The 25421-nt window shown below is 49.3% G+C and overlaps 1 long non-coding RNA gene across 1 annotated transcript; it reads left to right on the top strand.

Annotated features, from left to right (window-relative positions):
* LOC122373170 lies at nt 1-20422 on the top strand. Its single transcript, XR_006254993.1, has 4 exons — nt 1-84; nt 8101-8204; nt 14142-14329; nt 20145-20422. It is a non-coding gene; the product is annotated as an uncharacterized LOC122373170 (long non-coding RNA).
* The last annotated feature ends 4999 nt before the right edge of the window (nt 20423-25421 follow it).

Raw genomic sequence — 25421 nt, 5'->3', positions numbered from 1 at the left:
AGGGCATTTATCCGGATATTGTGCATGTGCTGCCCAAAGACGTCGGCGAGGGCGCGACTGGGGAACCGACCGGTGAAGCATCAGGTGAGTTGCCGTGACGTCATCTGGGGGGCACGTGACGTCATCGGGGCGCATGACGGTAGAGAGGAACGACTAATGTGGAGCGTTTACTCTCCCTGTCGTGTTGTGAAAGGTCACCACTCACCATGTGTCTGTTCAAGTTCCCATGTTTTTAGTGGAAGGCTGAGATGTCAGGGCATGGCAGACTAAGTGAAATTCAACCCCAATTCCTATAACTTTATCCTCTTTTTAGGTAGCCTGCTGGCTTTTGATACCGCTTTTCTTAGATTCACAGATTTAGAAATATATTTTTTCTGACTTCAGTTCCTTTGGAGTTGAAAGAATAAAAGGATGTCTATATGCTGTGTGTTGACTTTTCATACGGCGGCTGTCAGCCTTTAACGTTTTCTTGATGCTTTCCCTGAATGCATAAAGCTATGAACAACTTTGTAGTAAAAGTCTGCCATTTGATGTCAAATTCAATCGATGCATTTTAAAACGAAAATTATATTATAAGTATTCATAAGTAAGTCGCATGGCGCTTATGCTATATTTATCTTCGCATGCTTCAATGATCGGACAATAAATCATTTCCCCAGTTCAATCCGAAAACTTTAAAGGTGAATGCATGGCTTCTATTTATACAAGCCAATGCTCTCATTTAAAAAAGGGTGGATAGACTGACGTGAAGCCACATTTTACGGCACGCATTCATTGTTGTCACACATGCCTATATAAATCGCAGAAACCTCTGCACTTACATTGTAATAAGCCTCGATCAAATTATTCAATGATGACGAACTTAAAAACACGAGGCTGACTATGTTCAGGAAGCAGGAAGGAAACCAAAAGCGAGAGCAGCGCATTGGCGGGTAAATGTCCGTCAAAGGCCACTGGTGTTGTGTCACGTTTTTGAGCGTGCCTGCACATTTATGTCGTCGCATTTCGGGCACACGTGACCTCACTCTCCGGCTTACCGAGGCGGAGGTTTAAAACATGGTCGTGTTTTCGGGACACCGGATATGTGGCTGCCACAATATGGGTGGTCACTGGTCTTTACGGGGCGAGTGGCCTGCTCGCAGGGTATATGATGGCAATTGGCAACTATTCAATAGCGACTTTTTTGAAACTGTGTTCAGCTCAATATTATGGTCATATTGCGTCACTGCTGAGGGACATATCGTAACAAATATATAATGCGTATTGTGCGATGATAACCAAAACGTGGCATAGAAACCCAAATTACATAACCAATGTTGCAAATTGGAAGCACTGGCGAAACAGTTCGAGAAGTTGATTTCGGCTTCGAATGTCCCGTTATAGCCTCGCTGACTTACGTGGGATCTTAGTGGCTATAAATCGAGAATAGAACACAATTAACTGAAGGGGCCACGCTCCAAGTTTCCACCTCGTAAAACTTGCGCCATTAAATTTTCCTGTCACTATGATACACGCTCTGGAGTGGCGATATGTGTTCAGTATTCGCTGGTGGGGTCACTTACGGGCATGATCATTACTCCCGTACGTCAGAGGTCATAGGGGTCACGATTTATTTCGACTTTATAGTGGGCTGCTACTTCAACTGCACAAAATACATGGAGAGGAAAAGAAGTACTTTTAGTCAACAGCTAGTCATGGACATGTTTGATTCATCAGTATCTGATTGTTTGCGTGGGCTCATGAGAATGTTGAGCTCACTGGGCCCGTTAGAGTTATGTGCTTGCTATGGTCCGTGAGGGCTTATATGGAGTTATTTCATCCTGATCTGTTAGTTTGTATCTGTGAGTTCGTGGCGGATGAGGGCGGCTTAAAGTCCTAGGGTTTGTGAGTCCGTGTCAGAAATGTGACGCCAGAACACAGTAGATCGCGGTTCAGCTCTGATTCAGACGGTTGATTCTGCTCAGTGAAGACGAATGGCCTAAACATTGACTGGGGGAACTGCAGATTTATATGTTATGTTTTCCAGAAATGACGAGGAATTCATCACATCTCATTTAACGGCATGTTTTGAAGATGACAGCATTTTAACATTTTAGAAAACTTTTGTCCTTTGAATTCAAGTCCAGAAGTCAGTTAGATTGCTCGAGCCTCGAAATGCGTGGAATTGTTTTCAAATACCCCGAGCATCTAAAACATCAAAGCACGTTTCCAAACATATTCTGCCATCATCTATCCTTCTCATCCATCCCATGTCCACGGCTGCGTTCCTCCGCCCTGCTTCCTCCCTCTTTATCCCGTCTATTCCTCGTCGCCAGCCTGACGGGCGCGCTTATCCCGCATCGACCGCGCGGTCCGCCGGGGGCGGCCCCTCGATCCAGCTCCCGACCCGACCGGACCGCCTGGGGCTATGTTCCCCAGCGCAGCCGCTGGGGGCTCTCACACCGCCTCCCCATAGACACAGCCTCTGTGAGAGCGGGCCCGCGGTGGTGGATCCGTTCGGGGAGTGATGCCACGCCGGAGAGAACAGGCAGGTCAAGAGGAAATCAAACCGCACGCTGCTAGCTCTGCGGCGCAGTGATGAGATATCACCTCAGCGCGCAACGGCGAGCGAGAATCGCAGGCTCTCAAGTCCAACCACTTTTCTCAGAGATGCGTCTGGAGGTCAGGAACCGCCGCTCGGTCGGTCTGCCTTTCCAATCTGGTTCTGATCAGCGGGAAAATGGCCTGCCTTGCCGGCGCCGCGCGGCCGCTGTCGGCTCTCCTTCACGGACCCTTCACAGGAGCACGCGCCGTGACCGGTCATTGCCAGCGGGTGACGACGAGCGGGCAGCGCGAGCGGTGGAGGGAGGGAGGAGCGCAAAGAGTGGGTGTAGGATATATGGCAGAGGATGGGATGGATGCAGAGGGTGGGGGACGGGCGGGTGGAAAAGGGCGAAGGGATGGAGCAGAAGGGAGGATTGGAGATAGCGGATGGGGTACAGACGAAGGAGAAGGACGGATTAAGGAGGGCCGATGAAGGGATGGCTTCTTTGCAAGGCAGGGCAGAGAAGATAAAACATGTAGGCATCACAGAGCTTGGAATGGATAAGGTACCAATGGTAGGAGATAAAAGCAAACATACGCTTTCCGGCGTTGTAATAGGATTCTACCTCACTAAGTAAGCTTATTCTTCTTTTAGCACACATTATTCATACTCTCAACGAAGTGAGAACTAAATTTACCAACGGGGAACATAGCTACCCATCATTATATCGTCTGTAAGTACCCGTTCACAGATAGTGCAGGATAGAGCAGCGGATGCGCGCAGCAACAGCCTACCATCAAAGGCGCGTTGTGTTACATTCTACGGGCGCGGGAGCGGCGGGGCGGGTCGCCGATGATCGATACGGAGCCTTTCCGACACAGACAGGGCCATGGGAGAGGCGATGGAGAACGGATGGCTTGGGAGAGCGCGAGCAGCGATAGATTCTTCGGCACCACCGACCTAGCGCAGGAAGTCGGCAGTATTGGCAGTGAGGAGAGGGCCATTGTGCTACTCGTCTGTTAGCCAAGCGTGACAAAGAAAGAAAATTGTTGAAAACAGAGATGAGAGGAGATGAGAATAAGAAGACTCTGGAGTCTAGGATAAATTAAATAAACAAATATTTTGCATTTTCTGAAATTATTTGAAACAATTACACTTATTAATGAAAAGAATAAATTCGTATACGAAAATGATGGAACGACTTAGAGACATGTTAGTGTGGAGAGCAAATAGATATTATAGGATTAAATTGGACTTACTCCACAAGAGAATCGTTGTGGAGTAAGTCTGTACTGAAGTACTGCGCAGAGTACTGCGCAGAGTACTGAAATAACTCTGCGCAGCTCACCGACATCTTGTGCGATTCGATTCGACCCGAACGTTTTATTTTCGCCCCGATTACCGACCTTCGCTGAAGAGGACATGTAATACATGTCGAAAGCTCCGACCGAAAACGATTCTCTTGTGGAGTAAGTCCAATTTAATCCTATAATATGATGGAACGAATTAAAAGGCAAAATGACTTGGGCGAAGTAACTTCTCTGCACGCACCGGTCGTAATTTCCCCGCAATTTAAAAGCTAAATGTGAAATTATGGAATCTTATGCACCCTGCAGACTACATCGCACAGTCTGACCAAACAGCATCTGCCTGCGACGAACGCCGCCATCGCTCCCGAGGCCCGCTCTTCCGACGCTCCATGGGGTCTCATCCGCCCCTCCCCGGCCCCCTGGGGTGACCACAAATGACCATGTCACAGAGCAGCTCAGACAGCCGGGCCGGTACCCCTCCCCTCCCCGGCGACCCAGTCGTCAGCGACGTATCAGTAACGTCATTGTACTGGTCGGCAGGGCTGTTGGTTTGCACTTGGAGTGCCTGAGAAGTGGAAGAGGTGGGAAAATGGTAGAGTACATCATACACATGTTAAGTACCAGTAAAACGCCTTTTGGGCGAAGAACGAGCGAGCGAGATAGTGAGCCCTGCACGTGCGGAAGGGTGAGAGGGTACTTCCAACGGGCTTGTGCAAAGCACCCTTCTAACCGGTCGCTAGCGATGTGCCAAATTTGAACGCAATCGGCCCAGCCGTTCCTGAGATCTGGAAGCGGCATTCTGCACGTGCGCACGTGCAAACGGGGTCCAAAATGACTTTTGCACGGCACCCTACTAACCGGTCCCCAACCGTGTACCAAATTTGAGCGCAATCGGCCCAGCCGTTCTCGAGATCTGGAAACGCCCCTGCACGTGCGCACGTGCAGTAGCACCCTAGCCGCAACACATGGGAATGCATTGCCTGGTGGGTGCCTACCTGTATGCTAAGTTTCAGCGAAATCGCCCCAGTAATTACCGAGTTACTGAAATGGGAACAAATTTGGCACCTATTCTTTTTGTATTTTGCACGTGCAGTAGGGGTCACTCACATAGATCAAGAGTATCTGACCTTTGGTAGAAGGGATGCAGCTACCCTATAAAAATTACCGCAAGACAATCGCTCAAGCCGCTGCTGAGATATGGGCCTCTCAAAATCACAACTTTTGCAAAGCTGCTTGAACACCCTTGACTTTTCACGTGGCACGTGCCACGACGGTCACTGAGATGTATCAGAAGTAGTCAATTACGGGGTAGAAGGGATGGGGCTACCCAGCAAAAAAGACCGCAGGCCAATCGGTCCAGCGGTTGCTGAGATTTAAGCCTCTCAAAAGCGTTACAGGCCGGGCCGGGCCGGGCCGGGCCGCTCATACTGATATTTTTCCGTTATATTGAAAAGACTTCGCTTCGCTCGCTGCGCTCGCTCGCTCGTAATTATTGTGGTGTGTTGAGTCCGCGGTTAAAATCCGCGGTTAAACATGTATTTTTTTTTTTTGCATTTGTAACTAATGTTTTCAAACAAACGGCAAACAATAATGATAAAATCCTTTTGCATTTATATCGATTACCTTTACATGACCCAACATCAAGCATCGACACTGCAACTGCTTGCAAATATGTATAGCCGATCACTGGCCAGGGACTTATTTCTTTTTCATTCCACCACAGTTCAAACCTTTACTAAATTATTTAATGGATTCGCACTACTGAGCATTGGGGAAAGACCTCCATAAAACCAACTGTCCTCGGGGGAAAGGCCTCCATAAAACCTGACTATCCTCGGAGGTCAGCGGTCGTCCCTGAAAGGCTCGTCTTTACGTTACAATTGTAGATGACTCACTATCAATATTCACGGAGGTGACCACCGCCGCCGGCATTGAAGCTCCCTCGTGAGTCAACCTGACACGCCCAGCAGAAATACTTTTGTAACATGTGTGGTGTGCTTTCATTGGATTCGACTTGACATTTCATCAGCAATTCAATAAAGTTGTGCCCCTGCAGGCGAGTGGTATATGGTGTGGTAGGTATAGTGTGCTTTTGTAAATGGAGTTGTTTAACATTATTCAATATTCAGTGGATCCTCGAACGGCTTTGCGATTAAACACATGGGCTCATCCTTTGTAACGTGACTACAAGGTGGGAAAACGCCGATACTATGGTATTCGATTATTTTGAAGCCTAGCTTCTAAGCCCTTATACTTCTTTCAAAATAATCATTTATCACACTACATATTTACCTACCCTTTCATTTTATGGGAGCCATGCCCGCCCCGGTGCCATCCGCCGCGCCGGCCGGCACCGTTTCCATCGTCTCGGGTCACCCGAGGTGACCCAGAGTCCGTTCATTTCACTCTGCACGATTCCGTTCAACCAACCCGTTCCACGGGGAACGCAGCCGATCAGACAAGGCCGCCAACCAATCAATGCGCCGTGCCCCCGTGACGTCACGCCGTACCCCCAGTGACGTCACATCCGGCTGAAATATGCGAGGCTCGCCGCCCAGCTGGGTTGGTTAGATTGGCCGGTCGGGGTCGCCGTCACCCGAACTATTGCTGGCAGGGGGCTCAACAACGGTGACAGGTCACAGACAGTCACTGGAAATGGTCCCTAAGGTCTGATAGGTATTGAGACTGCCTGCTGAGGTTGGTTTGAGATGGACTGAGAAGGGGAGATGAAACGGGGTCCGTGAGAGGCTGAGATCGGCTTGATTTGTTCCGATTGCAGCAGAAACATTCCTAAGATATACTGTTACAATCGCTCGGCGTTATCAGTTCTTTCGCAGCAATACTGCTTCCAGTTACCGCCTAAATTGATTTTATTACCTATTTATAAAATTAAATGTTATGTCAAAATATAATGCGATGAACACCTAATTTCATGATATCGTTAGTACGTATTCTTCTGGTCTTGTATTCTCATGTAATGCCACGGGGATGTATTCCCATGCGCACTCCGATTCCCATCTGCTCTATTCATGTCACGTATAGCGGCCAATATTCTGGGCACAGCGAAGAACGAGATCATTCTGCATGCGAGATGACCTCCAATCACTTCGGAATTCAAATGTAATCGTGTTGTAAATATGTAATCAGTTATATACAATTCCATTACAAAATGGTAAAATAGTTTCTTCCCGAGAGTCTGATAACAAACACTCGCGCCGAGATAGCTGAGAAGCGCTTAACGACCCGTGGCACACGCGCGGCCGGTGGGCAGTGCCGAGAGTGTACCTATCGAATGGCCATGTATGTACTTACGCAATTTCGACGAAATGATTTGTTCACGACGTGTTCTGTAAGATTTTAGATTTGCTTAAGCTGATAAAACCAGTTAAACCATCAAACCATTGAAGTTTAACTAATAACCTTACATCACTTGAACTTTTTTGGTCATTTCTTGTGTTTTCTGGCACAAAACATGTTTGTTTTCGTCACATAGCTCCCTATGGCTCTCATATCTTGTTTTTTGTTAATTCACCACCATTTGTTACACAGTAGGAGGCCATAGTTGACTAATTGCATTTGTATTTCATCACATTCCTCACATATCTGAATCTCCCGCACATACATGTTCTCGTATTTCTGATTTAGGAAGGTACCTAATAATATGCCAAGCAAATACGTATAACTAATTCAGCTCAACTTAGCATGGCGTTCAGGACACCTATTTAATTATCCCGTAAGTCCAGAAGTGTATTGTACCGCCAGTCGGTTGTGAACGAAAACAGCGTGTTCGTGGCAGTGTGGCCAGTGCAGCAGAGCATTTGGCAACAATGGTCATGGAAAGCTGGCGGAGGTCATGGATCCCAAAGTAATCTTTTACGTGCTGTTATGCTTGTTTCCAGTCTTTTTAGTGATGGACACAAAATGATCTACAATAAATCATACAATTTCTCAGAGGAGAGTCGGTTCGCAGTTACTAAACCCGAGTATCTCTATCTGCTTCATCCTCCACCAGCTCATCATTCCTATGTTACGATATGTATATAGCGGCAAAGTGTTCCTCAACCTCCTCCTAATGGTCAAATATGGATACAATGCATCCGCCCGCGGTAGCAAGCAGCCCGCTGAATTTTGTTCCCCTCCCATTTTGGGCCCATCACGGCGTATGCGGTATGACTTCGGCGTTATTTGCCTCACTGTTTTGTTTACTTTTTGTTCGCCGCCGTCCATTATTGCCGTTATCGCTGTTGATTTTTGCCGTACCTTCAGTTGGGCACGTGCCGACGCAGACGTCACCAATGACGTCATCAGTCGGCTTAGTCTGCGACTCGGCCGAAACTTATAGACCGTCTGGTGCGCCGGCCGCGACACAGGTAACTTTTCAATGGTCCAACTCTCCAGAAATGTCCTAACTTGGTGTCTAGTGGGCACGAGCTTCTGACTTAACTCGAGCAGCAATAATCACGCGCTTCTATCCTTCATCAGCTGACGCCACTGACATTGGAACCTTGCTTCGCTACTTATCTACTAATCTATCGCTACTAACCTATGTACAGCACGTCAACGATGCCACAAGCACTATCCGCCCACAACTTTCAAATCCTTCTATGAACAATAAATGCCAGCGCTGAATGCTCTCTTTCGGCCTCTTCAAGCATGAACAGAGTCCTCCCCAGCTTTACGTGTATACTAATTGCTACCTTTCGCACTTATGCTATATTCTTGACATAGGCGTAGGAACAGGGGGGGCCGGGGGGGGCCATGGCCCCCCCACTTTCGGAGGTGGGGGGGCCAGCAATGTTAACTGGCCCCCCCCACTTTTTGCTGACTTAAGTGTCTGTCTGTACCTAACCTACCACCCGGTAACTTGACAACTATTCAGCTTGCCCTTTAATGAGGATTCCTTTTTGTTTCTACAGCGTTATTGACCGCAATTTCCTTCACTCAATGAAGGAAACCATATCAGAGACAAGACTGTGAGTCCTGGTGACAGCATTTTGTTGAATACGAGGCGCGGGACAGCGAGCACTAAAAAGGTATAGGCAATACTAAGACAATACTAGCACGGTGCAGGAGAATGCGTATACAAACGACCAACGCTTGACCTTATCTGCTTGGGGTCGGCATAGTTCGTCAAAGACGTACTAGCTGGGGGCCAGGGTGACCGTGCCTCAGCCTCGTTTCAAACAGGCTGGGGCCAGCAATGTCTGTTTCTGCCCCTCCCCCTTCCACTTTCAGTGCAGTGACGGTCGCAGAGGGGGATCAGGGCCATGCCCTTCCCCCCTCCAAAGGCTAATCAGGGGGCCATCATATCATTTGGCCCCCCCAAACAACCAATGGGCCCCCATGGGCGTATGGGGCTCTGGCCCTTATTCGATTGTCACGAGACTCAAGAATCCCACGCTAGCTATTAACAGCTCCCAAACCAGTCTTTGAGGGTCCTACACTGATCTCGGAGGGCCCTTCAGTGGCGGTCAAGCGCCCACATTGACCGCTGAGAACCCACATTGACCTCATTTGAGGGCCCCTAAACCGGCCTCAAGGGCCCAGCCGGCGTCTGAGGGCCTCACACCGGCCTCTGGTGGCCTCATTTCTGTCTCTGGGGTGCCTTTAGGTGCCTTTGAGGGCCCCGCACTGAATTCTGAAGACCCGATGCCGGCCTCTAAGGGTCCGCATCGGCCTCTGAGGGTCCACCTTGGCCTGAGGGGTCCAACGCCGGCCCATGCCGGTCTTTTAGGGCCCCACACTGACCTCTAAGGGCCCATGCTGACCTGTAAGGACCCACATTAGCCTATGAGGCCTTGCACGGGATTCTGAAGACCTGATGCCGGCCTCTGAGGCCCATCTTGGTTTTTGAGGGCCTTCTGCTGGTCTCTGGGTTCCAACACCGGCCCATGCCGGTATTTTAGGGTCCCACATTGACCTCTAAGGGCCCCGCACTGGATTCCGGAGATCCGATGCCGGTCTCCAACGGTTCGCATCGGCCTCTGAGGGCCCACCTTGGCCTATGAGGGCCCTCCGCTGGTCTCTAGGTTCCAAGTCCCTCCCATGCCGGTCTGTTACGGCCCCACACTGACCTCTAAGGGCCCATGCTGGCCTGTAAGGACACGCATTAGTCTCTGAGGGCCTTGCACTGGATTCTGAAGACCCGATGCTGGCCTCTGAGGCCCATCTTGGTTTTTGAGGGTCTTCTGCTGGCCTCTGGGGTCCAACACCGGCCCATGCCGGCATTTTAGGGTCCCACACTGACCTCTGAGGGCCCATACTGGCCTGTAAGGACCCACATTAGCCTCTGATGGCCCAAGTCGACATCTTAAGGTCTCATCCTGCCCTTTGCAGGCCCTGTACTGGTCTCTGAGGGCCTTAACCCTCGCCAGCCGGGGGGGGGGGGTGCCGCCCCTCCATAGTTTTTTTTTTCGCGATAGCTCCGAACACGCCGGCGATAGAGAGCTGAAGCTTGGCATACCTGACCTTTGAATCAAACGGGATCTTTTGACACCAACCGCATTTTCGGGTCAGATCAGGTCACTGACCCATGTGGTCATAAGTGAACCTCTGCACGGTCTTCAGATGTCGCAACTTCGCAACGCCCTCACTGCCAGAGGAGATTTCACAGGGAAATGAACCTTGGAGGACCTAGTATCCAATAGGAGTCTTTCAACTTGTATAATGTATATCTCGGATTTTTCCTAAAGTTCATATGAGGTCAGGTCATTTTCGTGACCTCACCATTAGGTATAAGTCAATGGGGATAAACTGAAAACTTTTTCTGGCGCCGGGAATGATCGATCTCCAACTATCTCAAGCACACCGAATCGTGATTTCATGCACTCCTTGCAAGGTTCGATGCGTCACTTTTGCAATGTTGACCTTGCGCGACGTCATTTATGAAGTTATAAGGGTCTTATTAGTTTTTCGTCAATAACTAGGTACCGATCAAATTGAGCTAGCGAGTCGGGAAAGCCACCTATGGACTCAAGAAGACCTGCCGAATCGAATGATATGCGACATGACCTCCTTCGACCAATTTCGTGACCTGGGGACGCCGACCTGACCGTGACCCGAGGTCAACACCCTAAGTTTACCTCACCCAAACAAAAAGTATATCATTCGACGCGCCTGAGAGAGGCGAACACGATGCTGGCAAAATCGCGGCTCTGCGGCCATTTTTTGCGAAGTTATTCACCAAAAACGGAACCGTGCCTTGAGGCACTTGACCTGACCTCAGAGGTCACCGGTTTTTGTTTGTTTTGTTGGGTTAGGCCCTTTCGGTCCAATGAGACCATTTCAGAGCCGGAAGGATGATAGGATATAGGGGGAGACATTGGTCTGGGCAGGCACCCTAGTGAGTCGCCGGGGCTGAGCCCGTCCAGAGGACAGGCCACCCAGCCCCAAGGCACTCACTGCACCCGGCTACGGGGTGCGCTCCCTCGGGAGCAGCGGTGCCGCTCCAAGGGAGCTGCCCGCATGAGATAAAGTTGCCTGTCCAGCCCGGAGGGGGTTGCGGTGTGGAGGAGAAGGATTTCAGTATCCTGAGGATAGAAGCACGGAACGGTGTCAGAGGTCACCGGTTGACCTAGGACCATAAAATCGGGTATCGATCTCTGCGTCCCGTAACGGCGCACACGCTCGTTTTACCGCGACGCGCTAGCTCCACCTGGGGCGAAACGGCGAGGGGGTCGTACCCGCCGGCCCGCCCCTTCGGCCAGCGCGTATGTAGAAAACCTATAGGACCGGGCCGTGGAGGGTTAAACTGGCCTCTGAAGGCCCAGACCGTCTAAAAATCCCACACCGGCCTCTGATAAGTGATAGTCAATCAGCCCAGTTGCAGTGGTCGCTGATATAAAACCTCTTAAAAACGTTATAGGCCTGGCTGAGCCTAGCTGGGCCGTTCATGCTGATTTTTATAGGTATATTGAAAAGACTCGCTTTGCACGTTTCACGCTTGCTCGTAATGAAAAAGTTGCTGGATGCCTCTGGAATTTGCATGGGTGCCAACGGCTGCGGAGGTCAGGGGAACGCGTCCATCAGTTTGAGCTTATGGACGGGAGACTCCCTGAAATTTCAACCATTTTTTTTCTTTTTTTGTCTCGATTTTTTTTTACCTCTGAGCATGTTTGCGAAAACAAAGTGGCCGAAATCCGAGGAGAAATCGGATTTTGGGGGTAGGTTAGGTTTTGGACCTCTGGGACCCTGGCCCCCCCACTTTCGAAAACGTTCCTACGCCTATGATTCTTGAACATTAACCCATGTGTGAATGACGAGATGATTGGCGAAAGGGTGTGTTACGAGGGATTTTGATGGTAGGTATACCCGACTATGTGAGATGAATGTCAGTATCCGTACTGCCGAAGTGCCCTTGTTGCCTAGTGTTGGCAAAGTCGACCGGGAATTATTGGTATAATCAGAATCAGGTACCAGGTGCGATTACCTGTGTAGAATTGCAATCACAGAGTAATGGTGCACCTGCACTCATGCATATTGTTCGTGTTATTGAGCTCAGGTTTCAAGAAATCCCTTCTTCGTGGAACGCTATTCTCGATCAGTCATGTAAGAAGATCGAACTTGGACAATCGATGACCTGTTAATGGTATAGCGGTTTCAATAGCTGCTGCTGCATACTGATTTGAGTAATTATTGAAAGTTTATATCCCATATACTAGCTGCTACCAGTTGTATTAGCCAACGAGCTTCTTGTTCCCTGCAGCACTTGTAGAGATGAATGCCCACAATTCAATGTTTTTGGGGTTCAAAGGCACCCAACAGAGCATTTATCTATGATATGTCTGGGTGTTTAGGAGCATAGACAGGTATAGCTTGTCAAAAGAGTCCAGCTTTGACCATGATGAACAAGTCAGAACTTTCAAAGTTGAGTTCGTCTTGATGGTATCAGCTTCTAGCATCTTTGCTTTCGAAAATAGTTCCCAATGGCCGTTTCCACGACGGGCTATCCGGCGAGTGCACCTAATTTGACCAAATCTGCACCTAATCTCTTTTACAGCAAATATATTTATTTTATGAATTTATCTCAGCGTTTTAATCGATGATACTCTCGGATAATATGACAAAGCAGGCATGTAAACAATAAATATAACCCCAGCTAATAGCTAGTAAGACTTAAAAGACACACTGAACCTAATTTGACCAAATCTGCACCTAATCTGCACCAGATGTGCACCAAATGTGTACCAGATGGCCGTCGTGAAAACGGCTAATAAGACCTCTTTTTCATGTGTTTACGAGTAGTGCAGATGCATCCACACAACGTTTAAAATGTTGACTAAAATAAACTGTTGGGGACGTCCATGCCCTCTTTACACACCTCCCTTACTCCAATTTTCTGGACACAAAGCCTTTTGTGTGAGTCAAATGAATGAACGATATTGCTTTCCTGCGTCAATTTATGGCCATACCACACTCTTATGCCCACGCACTTCCGGAAAATGTCTACCGAATTCCTGCGTAATCTACACGACCAATCTTTTTTCTTATATCATCGGATACTCAGGCTAAGGAAGAGCAAGGCTTATCTAGAATAGATCACGTCGCACGAAGTCTGTGGGATTCTGATAATTATCCAATACTCGACAGCGCGCGTTCATCATACTCACACCATATGCCTCTAATCCGGAGAATCCGCTTCCTACTGAGACCAGCAGGATCTCATTCACGTTCTCGACGGGCCGTTCGGGCCCGGCCAGGAAACGCTGGCCGCTCCAAAATGGGCAATTGGCCAGAGAAGGGCCTCGTATTTTGTCGATATGGAGGAAACCTTTGTCAAAAGCTGCCTTGTAATGACTCTAACGGCGCATTAGTGCTCACTCTCATCTATTAAGTTTGCGCCGGCGGTCAAATTGCCTCTCCTGGTGCCTCCGACAAATATCACAGAGTCGTTCACGGCGCCTGCTTCTGTTCGCCTGTGCCGACCAGACACCCACAGGGCCCTGGACTGGTCGTTTCGGTCGCGGTGCCATACGCGGAAGGCCTTATTAACTGGAAAATGACCTTTGCGGCTGCTCCAAGCCACGACTTGTGTTTCATTCTATTCTTTTTTTTTTAATTATTTTATTCCATACGGGGAGCAAATTACTACGACAAATTACTGCTTCTTATCATGCATATACGAACAATGGCGGAAACAAGCCAAACAGCCGATATAACCTGCATTTCGGTGTCCCCAACCACATGAGTGTCACATCAAGTTCAATGTTAATCGTGCTCGTTGTCACTATGAATGACGAGTGAAGAGACGGCCCAACTGACTGTGTCCATGTGTGTGTGTGTGTGTGTGTGTGTGTCGGCGTTTCCAGCTGGACCAGCCGACGATCGTGTTGTCTCCGCCGAGCCGTCGGCACACACCCCCGGAGCAGGCCGTGGGCAGGTGACACCGGGCCGGCCGGCCGGTCACCAGCGACATCACCTGTGACCTGGCGCTGCTGACGCCGACGGTGACGCCGCGCCGCGCCGGCCGCCGACCCTCCACACCGGCCACGGATAGGTGGGTATTCACCGGTATTTACCTACTGACCCCTGCGCCGCCCGGCCCAGACAGAGCGGCCCCCTGCGCCACCCCAGGGCAGCCCTCTGTGACCCCCCCCCCCCAACAGTGCGGGCCCTCTGCGCCATCCGCGACAGGGCGGCCCCTCTACGCCACCCCTTCAGGTGTGTAGACCGGCCCCTGGCCGCTCCTGCGCTCCTGCGCCACCCCCTGACCGGCCCACGCAGCCGGGCCTGGATGGAGAGTCATTCATCACCAGAACGTCGCAGTTGGCGCTGATGAATTGAGCCGGAGCCCTTCCAGGCATCCGTTCAATGTCGGTAGTACGTGAGCTCATTATTCGCGGTGAAAAATACCAACCGGGTCTCGTGGTATCCGATTATGAAAATATCCATGAAATGTAAGGCCGGTGGGGCCGCTGAGCCTGGCGCGATTACTGACGCGCCGGAGCCAACCCAGCGCTACGTGCGCTGCCTGAAAATGGCTGTCGGAGGGAACTATGCACCATTCAGTGCATGGGGAGGGCGCGCGGGACTCACAATGGCCCGAAAATGATTATATTGGATTTGATCTGACATTTGACACCTTGGAGGATCATTCTATTTTCGCCGTGCGCAGTAGGGGCTATTTTTGGGCGATCGGAGTCGGTCGTGTGTTCTGTGGCAGCCGATAGCGTGGGCATTAAAGGCCACCGGTATAGGCTATTCTGGCCATTCCGCGGTAGTTACCGATCCTCTTATCGGCCAGCTAGAAATGTGTGGTCTCAAAGTTACCAGCATTTTACCGGGGGCTGGTCTATTACGGCGTGCGGTGAAGAGACTTTTTATCGTATACTGCTTTAGCTTACTACTGACCTAAGAAACAGGAGCGTCGGAAAAGTTCGACACAATATTTGACTTCGACCGCCCTGTGTCAAGGGCGCGCATAAGTGTGGGGGGGGCGGGCACACAGTCTCGTGCTACCCCATTCGAATTGAGGCGGATGGGCCCCTAATCTTTAGACCGCCGAAGACGTCACAAAATGAGCTGAATTGATGGTTGAAGAGATCGGGAGGGCCCATCTCGGGCAATTTTTTTCTGCTGATGCCTGGGGCCCGCCCCTTCGGCATGCAGGGGGCCCAGTTTGCAGGTCTCCCATTCAAAAATCCTGTGTGTGCGCCTGCTCTGCATCTATAAACTGACAAGTCTAGCGTTAGTTTCTCAGTGCCCACTGCAGAAAGAACAGTTTCGATGCCCCTCGTGTCCAGAAGAGGCAGCTATTTATGTCTTGGCTGGTTGCTGCAATCCACCCAATCTGGCTTACCTTCTTTGCTATAGATTACATTCATTCAGGCACGTAGCCAGGATTTTGCTCAGGGAGGGGCCATATGTCGCGGCCATAGTGTTGTACATACCGTCTACAAAAAAAGAAAAATCCTCGGATTTGGCCCACTATTTTTGGGGTGTGTTGCAGCTGTTTTTATTGATTTTTATTTATTTCTATTTGATTTAATTTTATTTTTTCGCCCTCATGGGGGCATGGCCATAGTGGCACCCCTTGGCTACGTCCTTACATTCATAAGTATGTGAGAAGTAACAAAGCGCATTCCTAAATCACCGACCGTAGCCTAGAGCATACAGTAAACCTCTCTAAGTATGATGTTATTTAACAAAGTATAAATCATAATCATAATCAAAAACAGGAGTTGGTCTTGTTGACATTCAGTTCTGATGATGTCGACAACGATTTTTTTCTCTTTATTTGCTTAGAGGCATAAATTGTGGTCAGCGTCGTTCAAATGATCAAAATCACATTCCATCTGCAATCAACCAAACATGTATAAAAGGCCACTCCCAAACAAACACTCTACATCTACACCACACAACAAACACTCTATCGGTGTGTTTCATCTGTGATACTGGCATCCATCACTAACGTTCCTCTCTGTCGGCCGCTGCTATTTTTTGCTCAGTTTTCTGATGGCTCGTTTTTTGCCCGTCAGTTCAATGCGCTCGGCGTCGGTCGGTCAGGAAACTAGGCGATGGGCAGGATCTGCTATGTGGTCTTTTCGGTCTGCTGGATGGTCTTTTCGGTCTGCTGGGTGGTCTTTTCGGCTGGTGGGTGGTCCTTTGGGTCTGCTTGGTGGTCCTTTGGGTCTTCTCATTGGTCGTTTGGTTCTGCTGGATGGTCTGTGACGAATGCTGACTGCCCTGTGGCGTGGTCTGTGCCTGTGGGCTGGTCTGTGTCCGCGGGCTGGTGTGTGCCTGTGGGCTGGTCTGTGGAAGGTGGGCTTGGTAGCGCCGTGATCTACATAGAGTCTGGTTGTTGGCATGTTAGATGCTGGAATACCTTCAGGGTCTTTTATGTGATTTCTTGGGTCTGGTAACTGGCAAGTGAGTCTGCTAGAGGCTCTGATTTCTGAGAGACATGCTGGTGTTGCGGTGTTGGGGGCGGTATTGCTGGACAGCTTTTTATTCCTGAATTCGGATGGTCGTATAGTTTTTTTGTGAGGTGTCGATGAAGCTGATGACTGATGAGCACTCTCTTCGGAACAGAAACTGCAGACTGATAGCCATTGGGACCGCTCGTGTATTTGCCGTGTCTGACAGCACTATAGCTGATCTGCCGGGCCGACTGGTTAATCCCCGGGTTCCGTGGGCTGTGTTTAGAAGAGCCAGCAGATCCCACCGCCTCGCCGAACGGAGCTCGTTCCGATGTGCCACTGACCGCCACTGGCGCGTCATAACGACCCCATGAGAGTGAGCTGGTTCCACTAGCCGAGGAGGCGCTCCCGCGGATTCCCAGGAATCGCTATTGGTTCGCGCCGCGCGGCCCGAGCGGGATTGTATTACCTTCCCGGCGCCGGCGGCGGGGCGCCGGCCAGTGGTCACGGCGCTGTCTGGGCCCATCAGGTCAGACGAGGCCAGGTTATTGTCGGAGGAAGCCAGGTTATTGTCGAGCCGGCCGAGGGCGTCGGTGCGGAAGTGGTTTATGGACTGGCGGTTGATCAAGCCTGATCGCCGGCCGCCGACGCCCGGCCGCTGGCCTTATCGGCTATTAATTTCCTGACGAGTATCAGCCAGCAAAATGTGACCGAACGCTGTATTTACTTACGGACATATATACTGAAGCAAGATTATTTGGTAACGAGTATCGATGTGATATATATATTTTCATTAAGTGATTTGAATTGTAGTGAGACGTGTGCGTAAGACATTGTTTATTTGTGTACCGAACAATTCATGTCAAAGGCACTTAAAAATAACAGCAAGAATAAATAATTGAATGCTTCAAACACATGTGCATGTGTATTTTGTGCAATCTATTTTTTATGTCTACTTGAACATAAAAGCGGAACATTTTGGCGTCTTGGAATTCATTGACGCAGTGATTGATACCAGTTCAAGCTTTTCAACTGTCAACATATTTCTGTCTTTGCTTTGGCTCACGAAAAGCAATGTCATTGTAAACTTAAGTTGTGCGTGAGTTTATTGGCATCTCTTGTACCTATTTCTATAACTGCGTATAATTACAAAACAACCCATTTGCTGCGAGCGCCAATGCACTTCTATAAGCAAGGGATTTGGCCTCTATCCACCATGACGCTATCCCCCGCTCTTTGGCAGTCAGTGACCCCGATCGATCCAGCTTCCCCGCCGAGACTGATCTTTGATCCGTTCCAGAGAATCCATGTCCCTCCTCCCACTGTTAAAACGCCTGGCGTCGAGCGGAGAAGCGAACAGGCCTGACAAACGCAGGTGACAGGGCCGCGGGGCGAATTCCGTCAGTCGCGGAGAATCCCCCGATTTGCTGCCGTGGTGTGGAGTGATGCCTGTTGCCGAGGGTGCTGACGGTTGATTGGTTCGCAGCAGGTGACGCCGAGCTGGTATCGGCGTTTTGTGTGACGTGGTGATTCATCGACGCCATATGATGGTTGAGTAATAATTCGATGTTTTGGCCTTGCAAAGAAGCTTTGCAAACTTCAAGGCAAAAACCTGCATAGGCTAGCGAATTCAATTTGGCGTTCATAAGCTTCCTTTACCAAAGTCCCGAATTCATAACAGATAACATTTCAATCACTTTCACAGCTTGCGCTACAGCAAATAGAGACGAAGGCTGATATCAAAGTTCAGACGGCCCAAGTTCCAATGGATCGTCTGAGATTTTGTCATTTATACTATCAACTGTCAGGAACTGCTACACAGAGACCAATCACCAGAAACTGAATCGATTCTTACATATAGCTGGCTTATGAAAACACAAAGCTGGCCGAAATGTGGATCTCAGGAGTCACAGAGTGATGCTTCCTTTTAGCCCTTGTGCGTGCTTTGAATGCAAAAATAATACGGACAAACTCGTGGGCTTGGGGCCTGCTCACAGGCCTGCCTTCAACACCCAACACGCCTCCATTCGTCCAGTGCTTCTGACCGGCCAGCAACTATACAATTTTGATCTCGCAATTTTCTTCACTTCTCGTAAATACCGTCCACTTCTGCCGACCCGCACACCAGCTCAAGCTCAACAGGTTTCACCTATTTGCTCCTAGCTGACCCCTAAAAAGCACGACCGGATCCCCAAAGTCGCTGGACCTCACCACTGAAAGCTGGAGCAAATTCAACATTAATTTTACAACCAGCCTCACCCCATATCATCACGATCAGCCCATAAATTCCTGCACGCAATTTCGCCGACTGACGAGCGCTCATTGAGCAGAACTCGGCTAACTCACTGTGAGTGTCGGACTGCTCGTTTGAGTGTGGCACGATTCGTTTCTGGGGGAACTCGCTCCAACGTTAGCGCGTGATGAATGGTGTCGGGTGTGCCGTCTGCCGCCTATCGTCCTCCAAATGAGCTGAAGCGGCCCAAATTAGCGGCCCGGCCCGATCGCCTTCTGACGTGTCGTTCGTTTTCGGAAATGAGGCGGCCCTGACAAGTGGTAGAAACGAGTCGGTTTGGCTCTCTGCATGAATTGGGGATATTCCTGTGAGCTCGAACTAAATGGACGGATCGAAAGCCAAAGGTTTTTTTTTTTAGCTTTTACCATGCGCAATAAATAGTTGGCTTCAGGTGTTGAGACCGGGATAACTTTGTAATTCATGCAATCAAGCCAGATTAATTTACTTCTTTTCTTCTAATATCACAAATGTCCATTTCTATCCATATCCATGCTGGACGTTTATGTATCTTAGCTTATTTTGGATATCAACACTTTGCCACTCGGACAATGCAACAGCGGATGCAAGCAAAGAGAGACATAAATTCAACATTTACCTACATCCACATTAACCGAACAATCTTTTTTACTCGCCCTTGCAAGGACCACCAGTCTTCCGTATGATACCGTAATAGCTCTGGATATGCATATGCTGCCATGAGGAATAGTGCAATCTGCATAATTTCACAATAGACCCTGCCTCGGCTAACTAACCGTCTTGAGACACAACTCCAACAGGCAGTGATAAATAATGGTGCATGTAAGTGACTAAATGGATCTGAAAGAGGAAGCATAGCACCATTGAAAATGATGCACGGAGATGGCGTAATTCATGTCGAGTATCAAGTCTAGTGTCCGTTTATTTTCATCGCCCAGCTTTGAAAATTTGTGTTTCCTTCCTATTGATTTGGAAGAAATGCCTATTACCCACCAAAGACACTTCTCAAACATGCCAAATATTGGACGCGAATATCATGTTGTATCGAACTTTATTATCTGTGATGTTTGCAATAGCTGCGTAAAAAGAGTCGGTCTGGGCATATGCTGACAACCTACAGCTTTTTGGTGCGTCATTTCACTCCACTTTCTGCTGACACCCGGCTCCATCTGCTCTCTCCCCAGACGAGGCCCTCTGCTCAGCCGGCGGGATGGCCCGGGGCGGGGTCAGACGCGACCCCCGCGACCCCCGCGACCCGGCGTGACCTCAGCGGAGCGGGGGGAGCGGCGCCGGCAGCGCCTGGGTCTTCGGGCCGGCTGGGAGGGGCACGGCACCGCCTGCGGGGACCGGCTGACCGCACACATAGTCACACACATCACATCGGCCTGAGACGGGTCACCGGACTCATCACATCGACCTAGGACGGGTCAAGAGATACATTGCCTCGGCCTAGACGGGCCACGGGACTCATCACATCGGATTAGGTTAGACCACGTGATTCATCACTCCGGTCTACATAGATCGGACCACGTGACGCATCGTTTTAACCTAGGCTGGACCACGTGACACATCATTTCGGCTTGGGCTGAGTCACGTGATGCTTCATTTCGGCCTAGTCTAGACCACGTGACGCATCATGTTGGCCTAGGCTGGACTATTTAAACACAGGGAACGTTCCGTGAGATAAGAAGGGTTTGAAGAAGGGCTTGATTGTCTGCTCCAGAGACTGGGTGAACGGAGTGTATGCTGTGAGATGGTAAATACGGGCTGGATTTGTAACGGACGAATGGCCGGACGAGGACTGTCGAAAACCACCTCGGGGGAGAGGGGTCACAGGGGCCAGGGCATGTGGCAATCCGCACTGCCACGTGATCGAGAGGCCATTTACGAGAAATATGCGGCCAAGCTCAAATTAAATTTTGATATATTTTAGATGATTGGAACTAGAGTATCGTCGGTAAACAAGGAATCACAATTAGGCCCAATACATGTAATGATGTGGATAGGAATACTAATTTACTTTGAACGTAGTTCCTAGCTTCGTTAATTGATTTGGGCTTTACGGTGCCATGGAGACGCCGCTCTTAAAACTTTAACCAACTCTACTGAACTCTAGTGGCTAACTGGCAAACTATTTTCAATTGAATTGATTAGGTGCATTCTTTTTCAAAACAAATCGCGGCCTCTGCTATATCTTAATCGTAATTTTAGCCACGTAGGTAAACGTATTAAAACACCATGCTTACCAACTCTATTAAAGTCATTGGTCACAAAAGCCGTTTCCACTACGGTTATCTGGCACTCATTTGGTCACATGGGGTGTGATTTGGTCAAATTAGGCTCATATTTGACTCTTAGTAGTTTTCAGCTTAGGATGCACTAGCTGTTTTGGTATGGACATTACATAGAAGGTGCCATTTATCAAAATATCATGCATGATCTTATACTAAAACATTGGAATAAATTCATGATGTGAATATATTTGCTGTAAAAAAGTTATACAAAGTGATGAGTTGGGAAAGTTTGGAGCATTTGCCAAATAACCCGTCGTGAAAACGACTATTATTTGCACCCAATCGCTCGCTAACTCAGGGCAACAGTCTGGCAGCATTCTGTAACTGACCTCCAGAGGGTGACAGCGGTGACCTGCTGACCTGACCTGTGACCTTGCCGGGCACTCGACGCTCCTCGTCAGGCCATCCGACCAATCAGAGGTCGCTCAGACCTCGCCGCCTTCTCCGCGGCAAAACGATGATTTTGGCGTCGGATAGGTGGTCAATCAAACTGCGCAAATGCCACCAACATCCGACAACGGCTTGTGTTCGCATGTCAGTTAATAAACACAAACACAAGCGCAAGTCCTCAATTTTCGAGCGATTTGCGTTGGGGTTTCACCCGCAGTGTGTGGGCGGTACGATTTTCCGAGACTGGTGAGGGAGATCAGTCGTGTTTTATCGCTCAAAGGACCGCCGTTGTGAACTGTATAGATGGCTCTATGTGACCGTGTCGTTTGGTGTTCTGTCGATTGAAATGTTTCGTGACGAGACGCGTAGAAGAGCTGCTGTGACGACCATTTTTGTACAGCTCGCTGTGCTGGTTTCGATGTCGTCTGACACCGGTGCTCTTATTCTTCCATCCATTTCTCGTGATTGATGCGATTGTGTAGCCTTTTGTCTTATGGATATATCGGTTTCAGCTTCTTCTTTGAAGTCGTCTTTTAATCATTTCTCATTTATAGTTTCTTTAATTCTTTACTCTTCATTTCTCGTTCCTTTGCTCCTCGCTTCAACTTTTCTTCTAAGAACTGATTACCTCTACGTTTGCTCGATATAAAAACATTCCTTTTGTCATACCTCGAACATGCCACAATTATCATTAGGTTGGTTATCTTTTTTCTTAGGTCGAAAGCAAAGATCGTGAACAATTATTGCTAATGCAGATGGCCTCTTGCTGCGGGCAACAGTTCGGAAAATTATAAATGCTTGATGTCATTGTTTCTTCGGGAAAGGATCACGAAAGGGTACATACTAATCACACTGCACTATCAAAATTACCTCTACAATACATATTTCGCAGCGAGCTGAGCCTGCCGGGAAAAGCATACGTTTATAATGTAAGATGTATAGAGCTTACGGTATCATTGTAAGTAGTTTTGTATGCATCCGATGATCGTAGTGCAGTCCATCTGATAGCAATTCGTGAATGAACATCTATGTACAGGGTGTTGCAGGTAAATTGGGAATTTTCAGACCTAATTTCAACATGCTATTAATACGGTGAATGAAAACACAGAACGTTGAAACTTCGCACGTGTATTGTGTCATGTACGCACAGCCTTGTCACTCGATGTGACCGCCGTCGGCGTCCCGCGCCCTCTCGAGACGGCGCCGGAAAGCGGAGCACGCGCGCCGGGCCTCGTCCTGGTCAATGGTGCTGACTGCCTTCCTGATGGCCTTCTTCAGGTCAGAAACGTTGGCAGGAGTGGTCGAGTTGGAGTTTTGTTCTACCACGCCCCACATCCAGAAGTCGCTTGGATTTAAGTCAGGCGAGTTGGAGGGCCATATGTCCTTGGGTACATATAGGGGGATCCTCTGGCTCGGGAAATCTTGCACCCTCTGGGAAGCATGTGCTGGGGCGGAGTCTTGCACCAGCATGACTTTGCTCAAGTCATAGTATTTCATCATCCAGGAGATGAGAGACTCCTTCAGGATGGTCAAATACGCGTCAGTGTCGATCATCACACCAGCAGGCATGAAATGGGGCGGCATTATGCGGCCATCACTTGCGACGGCCCCGAACACCATTACTGATGCCGGATTTTTTCCTTTCATCACGGGAGCCACTTCATCAGGGCTGTAGGCGATAGCCCGCGAGTTCCTGCGGTTGGCGACCTCTTCTACGATGAACTTTTTCTCATCGACAAATACTCTGACGTCACTCCCGAGGTGCTTGAGGAGATTGAGGACCTTCGGTGCCCTCTCCCTTCGTATCGCTCTTGCTGGTTCGGTCAGGAGGCTTCGTCGTTTTCTGGTAAACGACTTTATCCCGAGGTCCTCTCTCACGGCTCTGCTGATGGTGCTCTTGCTCACGTGACGGGCACGCGCAAGCTTGTTCATCAAGGTCCTCAGTTTGGCCTGTATCGAGCGTTTCAAGCCGCTCAGGAATGTTGGTGTCCGTTTTTGGTCACTGCGAGGTGTGTGAGAACGTCGAGCGACATCCCCTCCAGCTCCTACAGTCACGATAATTCGGTACACGGTAGACTTTGGGTACCCAGTTAAACTTATTATGTCCTTCGCGCTCTGTCCGGCGCGAACTAACTCACCAATCGTTTCCCTCCGACGCTGCTCCATGACTGCGCGATATGTTAGGATTAAAATTTCCATATCAAATGAAAAACAATTGTTGAAATTATATTGTGTCAAATTTCCATGATGTTCCTCCGCATACCAAATTTTTTGTAAGGTCATGAACTTAGTCCCAATTTATCTGCAACACCCTGTATATCGCATCAAAATGTATTTTATCGCTGTGGGCTGTTGGATACAATGAATGGATCAATGGATTGTGGATTGTGTGATCACTCAGTGACCCAATTGTTCCCCTGTTCTTTGCCCCGTGTCCCTTGACACCTCATTCCTCGCCCGTCTCTGCCTCCCCTTGTGACGCCTTCTTGGGTCACCATTTACCCCGCCTGAGACCCCTTCCCCTGCCCCGCCCCTTCCCTGTACCGAGAGACCGTTGCACCGGCTGATACGCTCATGTGGAAAATGTTGGCGCTTGACCGGCGACAGCGATGATCGACGTTGAGTTCAGTGAGCTTTGGCGCTCGGGCGCGTCCTGAGCGCTTACGTTTGATGCTTGCTTCCCAATGCCAGTGACCGATAATACAATGTCATTAGTGTTTCTGAGGAGGGACTTTGTATTGGAAACCACTCGACGAAGTTTCGTCAGCAAGGCACTCGACGGCGTATTCAATTATTACATTTTCGAGATTTTTGTTCAATGCGAGATCACACTGCGTGAAATCTAATGGATTTTCTGTCTATGTGGCGCATCGCAGTCACATGTCATAGCAAGTTCACCGTACTGAATTGATGCATGACATTGGTAAGCCATTAGCAATCCCTCGAACTGCATTTCCATCAACATCCAACATACGGCAACATGCGTTTGCCAAAATAGACCCAACCCGTCACATCCCTCGGTACTAAGACCTCGGCCTTATGGCGCCGGAGACGACGGAGTATCGCCAGCAACGATTACTGCGTCAGCCGGCGGAGGTGGAGGGGAGGTGGAGGGGGAGTCTGCCTCCCTAGGGGTGTCTACGACGGCCCGCAGCCGCCACCGATCACCGCTGCCACCGCCGCCCGCTAGCCTCGTTACCACAGCGAGGAAAACTCTCAGAGAACCGCGACCGACAAAAGTGATATCGAAAGAGCACCAAATCACCTGCAAACTGAGTCAGGATGAGGAACAGCGCATTTATTGTGAACGATTAACAAATGTAAGCATGCAGGTTTACAGCGAGGGTGTCTCACTTCTGTCTGCTCAGCCCTCGGCGGCCTCTGTCACCGGCTTTTGTGACCTGGTGGAGTGACATTTTGGACGTGGCAAACAAGCGAGCCATTGTGCATCGAAAGGCTTGCAGATGTCTGAGTGGAAAATGAGCCCCAGTCGGCAACACGTCAGCCGAGAGCGACCACCTGCCGATTGGTAGCCTCACGACGATAAAGGAACACGATCGGAGATAAAAACGGGAGGTGACACAGACAAGTCAAAGGGCTTGATCGAAACAGTTGATAGAAAAGACTGAGGTGCAAGGGTAATGATAATAGCACATTGGCATGGCCACGTTGACCGATGATAAGCTTAGAATACTAGTTTACTAGAATACTAAGTTATTTCTTATGGTTGGAGGATGGTTATGAAGGTTATGGTTGGATTTTTATGGAACCTGTATC

Source organism: Amphibalanus amphitrite, unplaced genomic scaffold, assembly GCF_019059575.1.
Source record: "Amphibalanus amphitrite isolate SeventyFive unplaced genomic scaffold, NRLGWU_Aamphi_draft 001453F_arrow, whole genome shotgun sequence".
Taxonomy (NCBI): Eukaryota; Metazoa; Arthropoda; class Thecostraca; order Balanomorpha; family Balanidae; genus Amphibalanus; species Amphibalanus amphitrite.
Note: the sequence above shows the minus strand (reverse complement) of the source record. Positions and strands in the feature narration are given on the sequence as shown.